Source organism: Lissotriton vulgaris, chromosome 12 (assembly GCF_964263255.1).
Source record: "Lissotriton vulgaris chromosome 12, aLisVul1.2, whole genome shotgun sequence".
In the NCBI taxonomy this organism is placed as follows: domain Eukaryota; kingdom Metazoa; phylum Chordata; class Amphibia; order Caudata; family Salamandridae; genus Lissotriton; species Lissotriton vulgaris.
Window position 1 is genome coordinate 175,116,178 of NC_141700.1, and position 16,269 is coordinate 175,132,446.

At 41.3% G+C, this 16,269-nt stretch overlaps 1 pseudogene; it reads right to left on the reverse strand.

Annotated features, from left to right (window-relative positions):
- The window catches only part of LOC147673787 (uncharacterized), a 45,327-nt pseudogene extending 29,768 nt beyond the window's left edge, over nucleotides 1–15,559 (reverse strand).
- Nucleotides 15,560–16,269: the final 710 nt, after the last annotated feature.

The window sequence follows — 16,269 nt, forward strand, 5'->3', positions numbered from 1 at the left end:
ACCAGTGCGTGGGGGAGATGCTTGCGAGGGTGGGGAGCCATGCTGAGGATCGGCGGCGTGCAGAGAGTGGCCCTGGTCAAGGCATCTAAAATGGCTGCCGTGCACGACAAAATTGTGGCATTGGACAAAAACGCAAGATGGCGCAGACAATGTTTATCAATAAGGATTCATTTATAACAAAATATTTACTCGCAGTGACAAAATGGTGGTCAACACTTCCTGATTTCCATCGAATCGAACGTTAACAAACGTCACGCAGCAAAAAAAAAAAAAAAAGCTCATGCACAGAGCAGTTTTTAGCCATGTTATCCAATGGAAGGTGGATAACATGGCTAAGAGCATTTGCTGGATAATGCATGAATATCGCTGACTTTTCAGCGATATTCATGCATTGTGGCCGATGTGCGGCGATAATTTTTGTCTCTAAACAATTAAAACGAAGCACAAAATGGCGAATTCCCGTTTCGCTACCAGTTTGCGGCCCAGTTCGCGGCCCGTGAAGCGCTTCTACCGTGAAAAATCATTTTTTTTTTTATTTTCCCCACGGGACCCTTTAATAACCCCAACAACATTCCTAGGGGGTCAAGAGGGGTATACCTTGCCCCCTTTCAATAAATTCCCCCTTCGTTTTTCACCTCTTCTTCTCTCTCGATCCTACCGAGAGATAAGATGGCAGCCGCTCCGGACTGTTTAGAATGTTGACAGACACCGGAGAGCCAATTAGCTTTCTGTTATCCAATGGAAGGTGGATAACATGGATAAGAGCATTTGCTGGATAATGCATGAATATCGCTGACTTTTCAGCGATATTCATGCATTGTGGCCAATGTGCGGCGATAATTTTTGTCTCTAAACAATTAAAACGAAGCACAAAATGGCGAATTCCCGTTTCGCTACCAGTTTGCGGCCCAGTTCGCGGCCCGTGAAGCGCTTCTACCGTGAAAAATCATTTTTTTTTTATTTTCCCCACGGGACCCTTTAATAACCCCAACAACAATCCTAGGGGGTCAAGAGGGGTATACCTTGCCCCCTTTCATTGAATTCCCCCTTCGTTTTTCACCTCTTCTTCTCTCTCGATCCTACCGAGAGATAAGATGGCGGCCGCTCCAGACTGTTTAGAATGTTGACAGACACCGGAGAGCCAATCAGCTTTCTGCGCGCAAAGTTCCGTTACGCGAAAAGTAAGCGGACCGGATCGCTGCCCGGAGCGCTGTTACAGATATATATCTTGTTTTGAACGTTAATTTCTCAAAAACTACTGGAGCACATATATTGAGACCTAGCAAAGGCACATCGGGCTAACAGTCCCTACAATTTTGCCAAGTTTCGTGCAAATCCATTCAGCCGTTCGAGCTAAAAGTGAGTCCAACCGCCCTATGGAAAAATGAATGGGAAAAACGCGTTTTGGGACCCCCCTTTTTTCTCGGCCCCCCCTTGACGAAACCCCACCAAATTTTCAGGGGCTGCTCAGAAACAAAATGTGCCATTTTCCTGAAAATTTCAGCCGATTCCGTCCACAAACGCCAAAGTTATTAGACATAGAATTTTCAAAAATCCCATAGGGAAAAAATCCTAACTATATATACCTACTGGCGATAGCCAGTAGGTAATATATATATATATATATATATATATATATATATATATATATATATATATATATATATATATATATATATATATATATATATATATATATATATATATATATATTACCTACTGGCGGTCGCCAGTAGGTATATATAGTTAGGATTTTTTCTCTATGGGATTTTTGAAAATTCTATGTCTACTAACTTTGGCGTTTGTGGACAGAATTGGCTGAAATTTTCAGGAAAATGGAACATTTTGTTTCTGAGCAGCCCCTGACAATTTGGGGGGGTTTCATCAAGGGGGGGCCGAGAAAAAAGGGGGGTCCCAAAACGCATTTTTCCCATGTTAATTTCCATAGGGCGGTTGGCCTCACTTTTAGCTCGAACGGCTGAATGGATTTGCACGAAAGTTGGCAAAATTGTAGGGACTGTTAGCCCGATGTGCCTTTGCTAGGTCTCAATATATGTGCTCCAGTGGATTTTGAGTAATTTAGGTTCAAAAAAAGATATATATCTGGGCGGAGCCTAACCACACATCTGATCTGATTGGCTGTCAGCACTTCATCCAAGAAGTGTTGGCAGCCATCTTGGGACCAATATACATGATAGCACCTCATTAAAAAGCATTGTAGTTAATAGAGGGTTTTAGGACTTTAGTTACATTATAAATCATTTGTTGATGGTACCATACTCGTTTTAGGAATTGTGGTGGGTTCTAAGGTGATTTTACCATGTGAAAAAACCTTCTGCTGTGATATCATGAATATTGTTTGAAAGAAAACTAATATCTCACGATTTTCCCACAGTGGTTTGGAAGGGGATCTATAAGCTAAACTGAAAGCATATTTTCTGTAAATTCACATTATCTTTCTCAGTCATGTGAAAATGAAGTCTGACATTCTCAGTAAAACATGTATAGAGCGCTAACAGTCCTACTTATTACAAAGGTATGGCACACCTGAAGCCATCTTGATTGGAATAAAGTGGTAACTCTTAAAACATTTAATTTAAAAAGAAACAACATGAGGGGGTATATTTTGCCATAGAAAGTATGATTAGTGCTGCAGAATGAAAAATTAGGGCACATTTTGAGTGACTTCTCAAATCCTTTTCTATTTCATTAAAACATTCTGACATGCAGTCTCCCAAAATGGCCACCAGAGACAAAAGAGCCCAAATGTAGCCCAAATATCACCCAGATGTAGCCCAAGTATAGCCCAATGACAGAATGTCCCAGAGTGTTCTAAAGAACAACTAGAGTGCTAACAGTCCTACTTATTACAAAGGTATAGCACACCTGGAGCCATCGTGATGGGAATAAAGTGGTAACTCTTAAAACATTTAATTTAAAAAGGAACAAAATGAGGGGGTATATTATGCAATAGAAGGTATTATTAGTGCTGCAGAAAGAAAAATTAGGGCACATTTTGAGTGACTTTTCAAATCCTCTTCTATTTCATTAAAAAAATTCTGACATGCAGTCTCCCAAAATGGCCACCAGAGACAAAAGAGCCCAAATGTAGCCCAAATATCACCCAGATGTAGCCCAAGTATAGCCCAATGACAGAATGTCCCAGAGTGTTCTAAAGAACAACTAGAGCGCTAACAGTCCTACTTATTACAAAGGTATGGCACACCTGAAGCCATCTTGATTGGAATAAAGTGGTAACTCTTAAAACATTTAATTTAAAAAGGAACAAAATGAGGGGGTATATTTTGCCATATGAATTATGATTAGTGCTGCAGAAAGAAAAATTAGGGCACATTTTGAGTGACTTCTCAAACCCTCTTCAATTTCATTAAAAAATTCTGACATATAGTCTCCCAAGATGGCCACCAGAGACAAAAGAGCCTAAATGTAGCCCAAATATCACCCAGATGTACCCCAAGTATAGCCCAATGACAGAATGTCCCAGAGTGTTCTAAAGAACAACTAGAGCGCTAACAGTCTTACTTATGACAAAAGTATGGCACACCAGAAGCCATCTTGATTGGAATGAAGTGGTAAGTCTGAAAACACTCAATTTAAAAAGGAACAACATGAGGGGGTTAATTTTGCCATAGAAAGTATGATAAGTGCTTCAGAAAGAAAAATTAGGGATCATTTTGAGTGACTTCTCAAATCCTCTTCTATTTCATTAAAAAAATTCTGACATGCAGACTGAAACATGCACTTTGAATACCAGCAGCAGACGTCCCTGGTGAGCAGTAGCTTTACTACAGTGATCTAATGTGCAACTAGAGTGCTAACATTCAAAATTTATGGCAAATGTGTGACACATCTGAATGCCTTCTTGATGGAACCAAAGTAAACAAGCATTGAAAATGCAATAGATCTCGCCCTCGTTTAAGTTGAAGCCATTCTGTTTGTAATGAGGTGGCTTTTTAGCTTTGCTTTTATTAGTGTTTTTTCAACTTTCATGTAAATAACATGCATCTGTATGCATATAAGTATATGTATGCATGCATTTATGTTTGTATTTATATAGATATACAGATGATATATGTTTATATATGTATGTATATATATATATTCACTGAAAAAACCATAGGCTATAGACCATATATAGTTAGGAATTAGCATTTACAAAACCTTGAAAATTCACTGAAAAAACCATAGGTTATAGACCATATATAGTTAGGAATTAGCATTTACAAAACCTTGAAAATTCACTGAAAAAACCATAGGTTATAGACCATATATAGTTAGGAATTAGCATTTACAAAACCTTGAATATTCACTGAAAAAACCATAGGTTATAGACCATATATAGTTAGGAATTAGCATTTACAAAACCTTGAATATTCACTGAAAAAACCATAGGTTATAGACCATATATAGTTAGGAATTCGCATTTACAAAACCTTATTTTACTCAAACAAAACCATTGAAATTCCATATATAGTTAGTTGCACTAACTATATATCGCGCACCCGCAATCCACTGCTGATGATGTCACATATTACATCATTCATGACATGGTCAGTGACATCACTGATGACATCACTGATGACATCTCAAATGACATCACTGATGACAACATCCAGTGACTGTATGTTTCTGTAAAGTTAAAATATGTCTTACATATTGAAGAATGAGTGGATGTATAAGTGTCTGGATGAAGGATTTAGTAGGTGCATGACTGACTGTATGAGTGAGTGATTAAATGTGTCTCACTGAGTGCATGGGTTAGTGACTAAACTGTCTTGATTTGTGCATCATTATGTCTGTTGTTCTGTAAACTGTTGCATGTGTTGATAAGTAGCTATATGAGTAACTATATGGGTTATTGATTGGTTGCCCAAGTATTTGTATGGGAGACTGAGTGTGTGTGTGGGTGCTGGGAGGTGTATGACTCTGTGCATAGATGTGTGAGCAGTTGATTCACTAGATGTATGGTTTCAAAAGTGCATGTGGAAACAGCTGTATGGGCGGTTGACTGTGTGCATGAGTGTATTGGTGAGTGAATGGATATCTCAGTGCTACATGTCAAAGTAAGTACATATGTAAAACACAGTACATGTGAGAGTTGACATATATAAATAACTGTGCATAAGAGCCAGTGAATGTGTGAGTGGCTGTATGGATCATTGTGAACTTGTATCAGGGATTGTATAAGAGAGTAAATATGTGTTAGTATATGTTTGAATAAGTAAAGTTTGTATAACTGTATAGTTGAGGAAATGGAGGTGTGATTGATTCTTTGCATGACTGACTAGGTGTGTGAGTAACTCCATGGATGAGTGACAGTCTGTGAGTGTCTGTTTACACTGATTGTATCTAAGGTTATATTAGAGTCTGAAGAGGTTCATCGTATTATCACATGAATGATATCATCAGTGATGTGATCAGTAATGTCAAATGAGATGTCATCAGTGATGTCATCAGTGATGTCATTTGAGATGTCATCAGTGATGTCACTGACCATGTCATGAATGATGTAATATGTGACATCATCAGCAGTGGATTGCGGGTGCGCGATATATAGTTAGTTTTTTTCAGTGAATTTCAAAGGTTTTTTTAATGCTACTTCCTAACTATAACGTGTGTAAAACCTATGGTTTTTCAGTGAATTTGCAAGGTTTTTTAAATGCTAATTCCTAACTATAACATGTGTTAAACCTATGTTTTTTTCAGTGAATTTCAAAGGTTTTTTAAATGCTAATTCCTTACTATAACGTGGCTAAAACCTATGGTTTTTTCTGTGAATTTCAATGCTTTTTTAAATGAATTTTTTTTAATGTAATAATTGTTATATTTTTTATACTGATTTACTACATTATTATACATTTTTTATTTTTAGATATATTATTTTTTAAATTACATTACATATTTTTAATATAAATTGATAAAAAATGTTTGTACACCTCTCTGCAACGCAGCCCCCTGACGCGTTTGCAGAGGGGGAACTAATTCCCCTTGCATACTGGGGGTCCCTTGGGGCCAATTACCTCACCAGGAACCTCCAGTATTCCCCAAGGGGCTGCATTGCAGAGAGGTGAAATGAGGCCACACCCTTTTTTACACCTCTCTGCAGCGAGCCCACGGGCGTGTTTTCAAAGGAGAAACGAATTCCCCTTGCATACTGGGGTCCCTGGGGGCCAACTAGCCCACCTGTTACCTCCAGTATGCACCAGGGGGATGCATTGCAGAGAGGTGTTATGAGGCTACCCCCCTTTTCACACCTCTCTGCAATGCAGCCCCCTGGCACGTTTGCAGAGGGAGAACTAATTCCCCTTGCATACTGGGGGTCCCTGGGAGGCAAGTAGCCCACCTGGAACCTCCAGTATGCGCCAGGGAGCTGCATTGCAGAGAGGTGTAATGAGGCCACACCCTTTTTTACACCTCTCTGCAACGTAGCCCTCGGTCGCGTTTGCAGAGGGAGAACTAATTCCCCTTGCATACCGGGGGTCCCTGGGGGCCAACTAGCCCACCTGGAACCTCCAGTATGCACCAGGGGGCTCCATTGCAGAGAGGTGTAATGAGGCTATGCCCCTTTTTACACCTCTCTGCAACGCAGCCCCCGGGCGTGATTGCAGAGGGGGAACTAATTCCCCTTGCATACTGGGGGTCCCTGGGAGGCAAGTATCCCACCAGGAGCCTCCAGTATATGCCAAGGGGCTGTGTTGCTTTACCCCGGAGGGCTGCGGTCCCCGGGGCAGTGTGGGGGGGGGGATTGGGCAACCCCCACACTTCTTTATCACTATGCCCCCACAATTTGGTCCCCCTGGGGGTTAATTTTTAAATAAACATACAGTTTTTTAAAAAAAAACATTTTTGGCCTTGGGGGTTCTTGTGGGACCCCATGAGCAGGCCTAAGGGTCAGGGTGCTTCTACCCTGACCCCCTAGTCCTGCTCAGGGGTTCCCACAAGGACCCCCAAGGCAAAAAAAAAAAAAAAAAAATTGGGGGGAAATTTGCAGGGTGCGCGCATCGTGCACACACCCCGCTATTTTCTTTTTTTTTTTTTTTGCCTTGGGGGTCATTGTTGGACCCCCTGAGCAGGCCTAGGGGGTCAGGGTGCTTCTACCCTGCCCCCTTTTGAGTTCTACACTTTTTATGTTCTGTTTTCTTGTGCCTCAGTCTACTGAGGCACAAGATGGCTGCCATCAATTTCTGTTTTGGAGTGTTGACAGACAGTGGCATCCAATCAGCATGAAGCTCGTGCACGGCAAGGTGCGCGCACGGTGCTTGCTTATAGATATATAATTAATTTCAACTTTCATTTTCTCAGCAACTACTGGAGGGATTTACACTATTTAACCAAAAACGTGATCTGCGTCCAGACTCTTCCATTTTGCCAAGTTTGGTGTCATTCCGTTCAGCGGTTCGGGCTGTAGCCGTGTGTAAAGGTCCTATGGAAATTAACATGGGGAATACACGTTTTGGGACCCCCCTATTTTCTCGGCCCCTGCTTGACGAACCTTCCCAAGACTTTCAGGGAAGAAACGGAGCGGAGCGGGCCATCTTCTTTTAGAAATTCGCGGAGATTCATCAACCGGCGCCAAAGTTATTCACAATAGAATGTTGCGGATTTCCTATGGAAACTAGGTCCTAACTATAACCGACCGCCAGTAGGTAATATATATATATATATATATATATATATATATATATATATATATATATATTCAAAATACAAGAGTTACCTCATTTGGAAAAGCCCACATGCAGGTAGGTGCAATCTTCGTTTTTATTTTGCCGTTTAGCAGTGCAGTGATAAAGAAACAAAGTCCAATTCAAATAACAGCCTGACGCATTTCATGCTCAGAGAGCATTTCCTCAGAGGCTTATGAAAAAACACTGCGTGAAGCACATGATTTTGAAACCTGAACACCTGCCAAGTGGGCGTTGGCTCTCCCTGAGCCTGCTGGTGCTCGTAGTCCTGATAAAATTACTCCAGTGAGCCGCTTCACAACAGTGCACAAAGTTCAAAAAAAGTGAAAACTCCAAGTGGGTTTGGAAATAATTCCTTAGTCTCTGTGCTTTACTTTCCCTGTGCAAACACGAACCATCTGCCACTGTTCAGTTTGTGTTTTGAATATATATATATATATATATTCACTGAAAAAACCATAGGTTTCACACCAGTTATAGTTAGCTGGAAATTTTACTGACATAAAACCACTGAAATTCCACGTTATAGTTAGTTGGACTCACTATAACTTGCGCGTGTAATGCACTGCTGATGACGTCACATATTACATCACTCATGACATGGTCAGTGACATCACTCATGACATCACTGATGACACCATCCAGTGAATATGTTTTATATATGTATATGTAAAAGTTGATGGAAGAATAAATGTTTAAATAAGTGTCTAAATGGATGTTTTAAAAAAATGATTGGTTAACTGGCTTATTAAGTGTATCTTAGTGAATACATATATTAACGAGTAATGTTTAAATATTTAAATATATGTATCAGTGTTTCACTTTGTGTATAAATGGCTGCATGGGTTGGTGAGTAGCTACATGTGTGTGTATATGGGTTATTAGATTTTTTTTTAGTATCAGTATGAGTGTCTGTATGGTTTGGTGGGAGTGTTACTTAGCACATAGATGCATCAATGACTGACTCAATGTTTGTATGTGTTTTGAAGACGGCATATGTGCAGGACTGTATGGGTGGATGAGTGTGTATATGCGTGTGTTAGTGAGTGAATGACTGTCTCATTAGTGTCTTTATCAGTAACTACATATGTTTTAATCTAGTATATGTGAGTATTGATGTATATGAGTGAGTATATGTGAGAGTGAGAGATTGAAAGAGTTCTTGATTAAATAAGTATGTGTTTCTATAAGTGATTGTTTAAGAGAGTAAGTATGTGTAAGTTTCCTTAGAAGTAAGGTGGTAGTGTGTGTATAGCTGTATATGTAAATAAATGGATGTTCAATAGTTTATTTGCATGTGTGAGTATGTGTGTGAGTAACTTTTGGATGACTGTCGGTGTGTAACAGGATGTATAGGTGTATCACTACATATGATGAGTGAGTATATGTATGAGTGACTATATAGAACTGTTGGTGAATGAGTGAATGTGTATATAGATGGTGGAATTATTGAATTGGTTGTTGTAACTGGTATGGGTATCTCCATTTTTTAAACTTTTTTAATTTATATTTTTCAATATGTGTTTCATGGGTTACATTACAGTGAAAGGAGGTCTGTCACTCAGTCACAAGGATGATGTCATCAGTGATGTCGTGAGTGATGTCACTGACCATGTCATGAGTGATGTAATATGTGACGTCATCAGCAGTGCATTACACGCGCAAGTTATAGTGAGTCCAACTAACTATAACGTGGAATTTCAATGGTTTTATGTCAGTAAAATTTCCAGCTAACTATAACTGGTGTGAAACCTATGGTTTTTTCAGTGAATTTAATAGGTTTTTTAAATGCTAATTCTTAACTATAACTGGTGTGAAACCTATGTTTTTTTCAGTGAATTTCATAGGTTTTTTAAATGCTAATTCCTAACTATAACTGGTGTGAAACCTATGGTTTTTTCAGCGAATATCATAGTTTTTTTTAATGCTAATTCCTAACTATAAGTCTCACTTTATAAGTAAGTCTGTTAGCGCTCTAGTTGTTTAGAACACTCTGGTACATTCTGTCATTGGGCTACAGTTGGGCTACATCTGGCTGATATTTGGGCTACATTTTTTTTTTGTCTCTGGTGGCCATCTTTGGGCTACATTGGGCTACATTGGGCTACATTTGGGCTCTAACATATATATAGCCCAATGTAGCACAATATATATTTTTTTCAAAGTTAATTTTCGTAAAAACCACTTGAGAATAGGGCTACCAGTCCCTACAATTTTTCCCAATTTTTTTTTTTTTTGCTTTGGAGCACTCCCGGTGCGCGCCCCGGTGCGCGCCCCGAAAAGCGTACTTTTATAAAGCGCCCCGGGGCGCGCTCCGGGGAGCGTCCCGTAAGCGCCAATATCGCGAACGAAAACATGATCGTGACGTATCGCGTAGCCGCATCCGCGTGATACGCACGGCGTAAGCGCACCCAGAAGCACTCGAGCGAATACGAACGCGCAACGTAAACATCTGACGCGTTACGCGACGCGACCCGGGGCGCGCCCCGGGTCGCGTAGCGTAAGCGCGTCGGGTCATGTGACCTGAAAATAACAATTTTTATTGGTTCATAACAGTTTTGGTTTCATAATGATGAAGCCCCTGGTCATGTGACCTGAAAATAACACTTTTCATTGGTTCAATAATTTTTTTTTTTCAAAAGGATGAAAGACCCCACCTTTTTTCCTTATTCTGACTTTGTCCTTTGACTTAGGAAGACCTGTTTGTAGCTCTCTCTACTTTTTTGCTCAAAATAATGGCTTCAGTAGTAGCAGCAGCGGGTGCATCTGCACCACCACCACCACCACAACCACCAAAAGGACCTCCTCAAGATATCATTGGTGGTCTTCAAGAAGAGGAAGAGGAGGGGAGTTCAAGATGGCTGGAAGAACACAATACCCCATACCAGCCAAGACCACACATTATTTGGGAGTTTTTTACTCTCCCAGAGGGGGAAAAAAAAGTAAATGCACCCAAGGTCAGTTGCAAAATTTGTGGCATGGAACTTTCCAGGGGAACCCCAAATAAAAAATATTCATTTGGGAACTACACAATGATACGCCACATGCAGCGCAAACATCCTATAAACTATTCTGCTGCAGAAATGAGGGAACTGGCCAGTAACCCTCCCCGATCAACAAGAACCAGCTCAAAAAGGAAACAACCCACTGCGTCTACACCAGAGGAAAGTGAGACGATGCTGTGCATTCAGCCCCGATTTGCAGATTTCAGAATTATCTGTAAATATTGTGGGAAGACCATCTCCTACGGAGAACAGAGCGTAAAGGTCATCGTCCTTGCTGGGGACAACCATAAATGCCCCAATCAACCCTAATTTTTTCTTTTCTTTTAGTTTTTTGCTCCAGTTGAGCCATTTTCAATTCCCTGTTTTTTCGTTTTTCCCTATGAAAAATAAAAAAAAATCTAAAACTGTTCAGAAAATCCAAAAAAGTACAAAATGTTCAAAAAAACAATATAAAAAATATAAAACAACAAAAAGAAGAAAAAAAAACAGTTCTTTTTAGAACTACCTCCAATTTCTAAAAAAAGGCTACATTTTTTTAAAACTCTATCATTCATTTTTCCTCATGGTACGCTCCCCGGTCCGCTCCCCGGTGCGCGTACCGGGCATGCCCCCACGCCAAACAAAAAAGCCCCCACATCAAACCTAGGGGGTCAGGGGGGATCTACCCTGCCCCCTTATGGTCATTTCCCCCTTTGTTTTGGCCACCTCTTGTGTCTCGATACTACCGAGACACAAGATGGCGGCCGCTCCGGACTGTTTCGAATGTTTACAGACACCCAAGAGCTAATCAGATTTCCGTGCGCACCTCGCGTGTCGCGCCCGGGGCGCTCCCCGGAGCGCGTCCAGGGGCGCGCTTACAGATATATATATTTTTTGGAACCTAAATTACTCAAAATCCACTGGAGCACATATCTTGAGACATAGCAAAGGCACATCGGGCTACTAGTCCCTACAATTTTGCCAAATTTGGTTGAAATCCATTCAGCCGTTCGGGCTAAAAGTGAAATCGACCGCCCTATGGAAATTAACATAGGGAAAACGCGTTTTGGGGCCCCCCTTTTATCTCGACCCCCGCTTGACGAATCCCCCCCAAACTTTCAGGTAAGGACCGGAACGCCGCAAGGCCATTTTGAGGAAATTTTCAGTCAGATTCGTCAACCGGCGCCAAAGTTATTCCAAATAGAATTTTGAGATTTAACATTGAAAAAAATCCTAACTATAACTACCTACTGGCGACCGCCAGTAGGTAATATATATATATATTTATATATATATATATATATATATATATTTCCAACACACAGTTTTCCCTTTTGAATAAAGCTACCAGCCACAGGTTAATTCCAGCCATTTATTCGGGATGAAAGTAGCAGCCTGCAAGCAAAACCAGAGTCCTCCATATTCAAACGCCCAACGCGTTTCGTACTGCCTGAGCACTTGGTCACGGGCAATGTTTGTAAGCAGTCCCAGAGTCTATTTCTACCACCTGTGTTCAAGTGAAACTCGCCTCAGTGGGCGTGGCAGCAGGCACTGCCTGCTGGTCCTTGTAGTGCTAGGATCTTCTTGCTCTAGTAAGTGGCTCGTGGGATGCACTGTAAAACAAAATAAAAACCCCAGTGGGTTGAGAACAAATGTCCTGGACTTGAAAGGTTGCACAATAACACCAGCATCCCGGCTCCCGTGGCTCTCCAAAATGCTGACGTGTTTAAGCACCAGCGAAGATCCGCTGCACGGTGTGGCTTCGTTCGCGACCGGGCTTGGCCACCTTTAATTTCCAACACACAGTTTGCCCTTTTGAATAAAGCCACCAGCCACAGGTTAATTCCAGCCATTTATTCGGGATGAAAGTAGCAGCCTGCAATCCAAACCAGAGTCCTCCATATTCAAACGCCCAACGCGTTTCGTGCTGCCTGAGCACTTGGTCACGGGCAATGTTTGTAAGCAGTCCCAGAGTCTATTTCTACCACTTGTGTTCAAGTGAAATTCGCCTCAGTGGGAGTGGCAGCAGGCACTGCCTGCTGGTCCATGTAGTATAGGATCTTCTTGCTCTAGTGAGTGGCTCGTGGGATGCACTGTAAAACAAAATAAAAACCCCAGTGGGTTGAGAACAAATGTCCTGGACTTGAAAGGTTGCACAATAACACCAGCATCCCGGCTTCCGTGGCTCTCCAAAATGCTAGCGTGTTTAAGCACCAGCGAAGATCCGCTGCGCGGCGGGGCTTCGTTCGCGACCGGGCTTGGCCGCTTTTAATTTCCAACACACAGTTTGCCCTTTTGAATAAAGCTACCAGCCACAGATTAGTTCCAGCCATTTATTCGGGATGAAAGTAGCAGCCTGCAAGCCAAACCAGAGTCCTCCATATTCAAACACCCAACGCGTTTCGTGCTGCCTGAGCACTTGGTCACGGGCAATGTTTGTAAGCAGTTGGCATTGGGCGTTTGAATACATACTCGTGACCAAGAGACAGGGTCTCGAAATGCGTCGAGTGAGTTTTGCTTTCTGAATAAAACACTGCCGAATGCATTTGGAGTCCATGGTGGTTGTTTCCAAGGAGTGTTTTGGTTTAAAGGCAACGCTGTGAACGGATATATATATATATCATGTGATCATGTGATCAAGCCGAATTGAGATGTCATCAGTGATGTCATGAGGGATGCCACTGACCATGTCATGAGTGATGTAATATGTGACGTCATCAGCAGTGCATTGCGGGCGGGCAAGTTATAGTTAGCTGAACTAACTATAACGGGGGAATTTCAATGGTTTTATATGAGTGAAATGTCCAGCTAACTATAACATGTGTCAAACCTACGGTTTTTCAGTGAATTTCAACGGTTTTTAAAAGCTACTTCCTAACTATAACGTGTGTAAAACCTTCGTTTTTTTCAGTGAATATATATATATTTATATATCCAAGATAATGTTCCAATAACACGCGCTCTCAGAAGTCTTTGCCAAAAAGAAATGTATTCCAGGTAACACATTTCGGAAGCGAACTTCCTTGTTCACACGAGGAACCTAAGCTTCGTTCCGGTTTACATAGTAACATTACTAGCAATAGAAAACAGACTACTGGGTACATATTTACAAAACTGTATAACTTTACATGACTAAAATATAAAGTCAAAGTTAAAGTCACCATTCATTACATAAGTACATAAGTATGACATTCTTAAAGTGGCGATATGACGTGTGTTGCTGTATGTCAAAAAAGTGATTAAATGCCTATTTACAGTGCAAGTGAATCAATCAAAGCAATATAATGCTGGCCGTTGAATATTATTAGGGGGCAGACGGAGACCTCCTATTGTCTCTAAAAAGTGCACTGACTCTCCTGGTTGCGGGGAAGCTTCAATAAAGTAAGGTGCATATGTCAGCTCTAGTGGCTAAAAAAGTGACCCCAAGTAACATGCACAGGACTCAATTTATATAAGGAGTATGAGTAGAGTCTGTATAGTACTGGTAACCAGTACTATACAGCAACACACGTCATATCGCCGCTTTAAGAATGTCATACTTATGTACTTATGTAATGGTGACATTGACTTTGACATTTTATTTTAGTCATGTAAAGTTATATAGTTTTGTAAATATGTATATTCATACTTGTATTGTTGCAACTACATATGGAAAAACACAGTCCAAGATGGCCGCTGACTACATACCCAGTAGTCTGCTTTCTATTGCTAGTAATGTTACTATGTAAACCGGAACTAAGCTTAGGTTCCTCGTGTGAACAAGGAAGTTCGCTTCCGAAACGCGTTACCTGGATTAAATTTCTTTTTTGCAAAGACTTCTGAGAGCGAGTGTTATTGGAGCATTATCTTGGATTGTATGCCGGTATATGCACCGCCGGCGATTATCGCACCACCGGTCCATGGGCGGGGTTCCCAGAAGAGGCATCCAATTTTTATATATATATATATATATATATATATATATATATATATATATATATATATATATATATATATATATATATATATATATATATTCCAGCCAAACAGATCGCTGTAGAACCTTACCACTTGACAAAGGCGGGCCTCGGATGGGATAGCGAATCCCAATATCATCCAACCAAACACTCTTTCCAGTCAGGAAAAAGAAATCCGGGCCACTTGAAAGTGCAAAAGCGTATTTATTCAAGGCTTTCTCGACGCGTTTCGCAGTAGATCTGCTTTTTCACGAGACCAAAACCAACCAGGAAGTGCAAGTTATATACAATCACATGGTACAGTCACATGGTGTTCAAATTATATACATGGAAGACAGACTACCTGTAAATACATGGGCTGTGTCCAATGTAAACAAATGTGACTGTACCATGTGATTGTATATAACTTGCACTTCCTGGTTGGTTTCGGTCTCGTGAAAAAGCAGATCTACTGCGAAACGCGTCGAGAAAGCCTTGAATAAATACCCTTTTGCACTTTCAAGTGGCCCGGATTTCTTTTTCCTGACTGGAGAAGAGTGTTTGGTTGGATGATATTGGGATTCGCTATCCCATCCGAGGCCCGCCTTTGTCAAGTGGTAAGGTTCTACAGCGATCTGTTTGGCTGGAATTGTTTGAAAAAGAACCGCGCCCGCCCTCTTGTTGAACTTGGACACGGCAACATTGTGTCAACGCTGCCTGCAAACAAATAACGGACAATCGCTGTGGAAATCACTTTTCCAAACAGTAGCGGAGGTCTACTACAGTGACGCCCTCCCAGTATCCACCAGTGACAGTGAGGAGCTCTTGTGTGTCCTATTACACTCCGTTACGGACTCTGGTTTGCATCAACATCGTCAATCACGAGCCACGTCACTGCAGCGCTGTTCCAAGGGGCTAAAGGCTTGACACACATCGCGCAGACCGGTGTGTGAGTGTGTCACGAATGCAAAGCGGGCGGAAGTTCACACATTCCGCATACACTTTAACTAACTATACTCACAATGGCTTCTAATAGGAACCAGCGGCGGAACGAAGCAGCAAGCCGCATGTTTACCAATGTAGACTCACCCACCTCGAGCAACACCTCTGAGACTGCTAATCAGAGAAGCACTGGCCCAAACAAACAGAACCTATGGAATGCCTTGTGGAAGCTATTGGTGACAGAACAAAGCAAATGGTGGGAAGCCACCACATTGCAAAAATATATCGAAGTGGATAGAGTACCAAGGGGGCTGAGAATCTACACCACGCCTACCCTTGCAGACCCAGATCCGGATATGGTGGAAGAATGGGCGGGGAACAGTCACGAATGTTCCATAAGAATGCTTAAGATCCTAGTGAAGTACGCAAACAAACACTGTGAGAAATTGGCTTCAGAAATAGAGGCCATCACTAACCAGCTAAAAGGCTTGTATGAAAATGAGAAGGACTTTGACGGCGAAATGGCAAAGTTCGAAACCAAGCTTGAAAAGCTGGAGAAGGAAATTCGTGACAAAAAAGAGAGTAAATTCATACGTGACCATAATGATTATGAGCTCGGCCAAGTATGGACATTTGCCAAAAGATACGATCATTTGCGATCCAAAACCACACAGGAGGCTACATCTTCTCCTGCTCTCAATG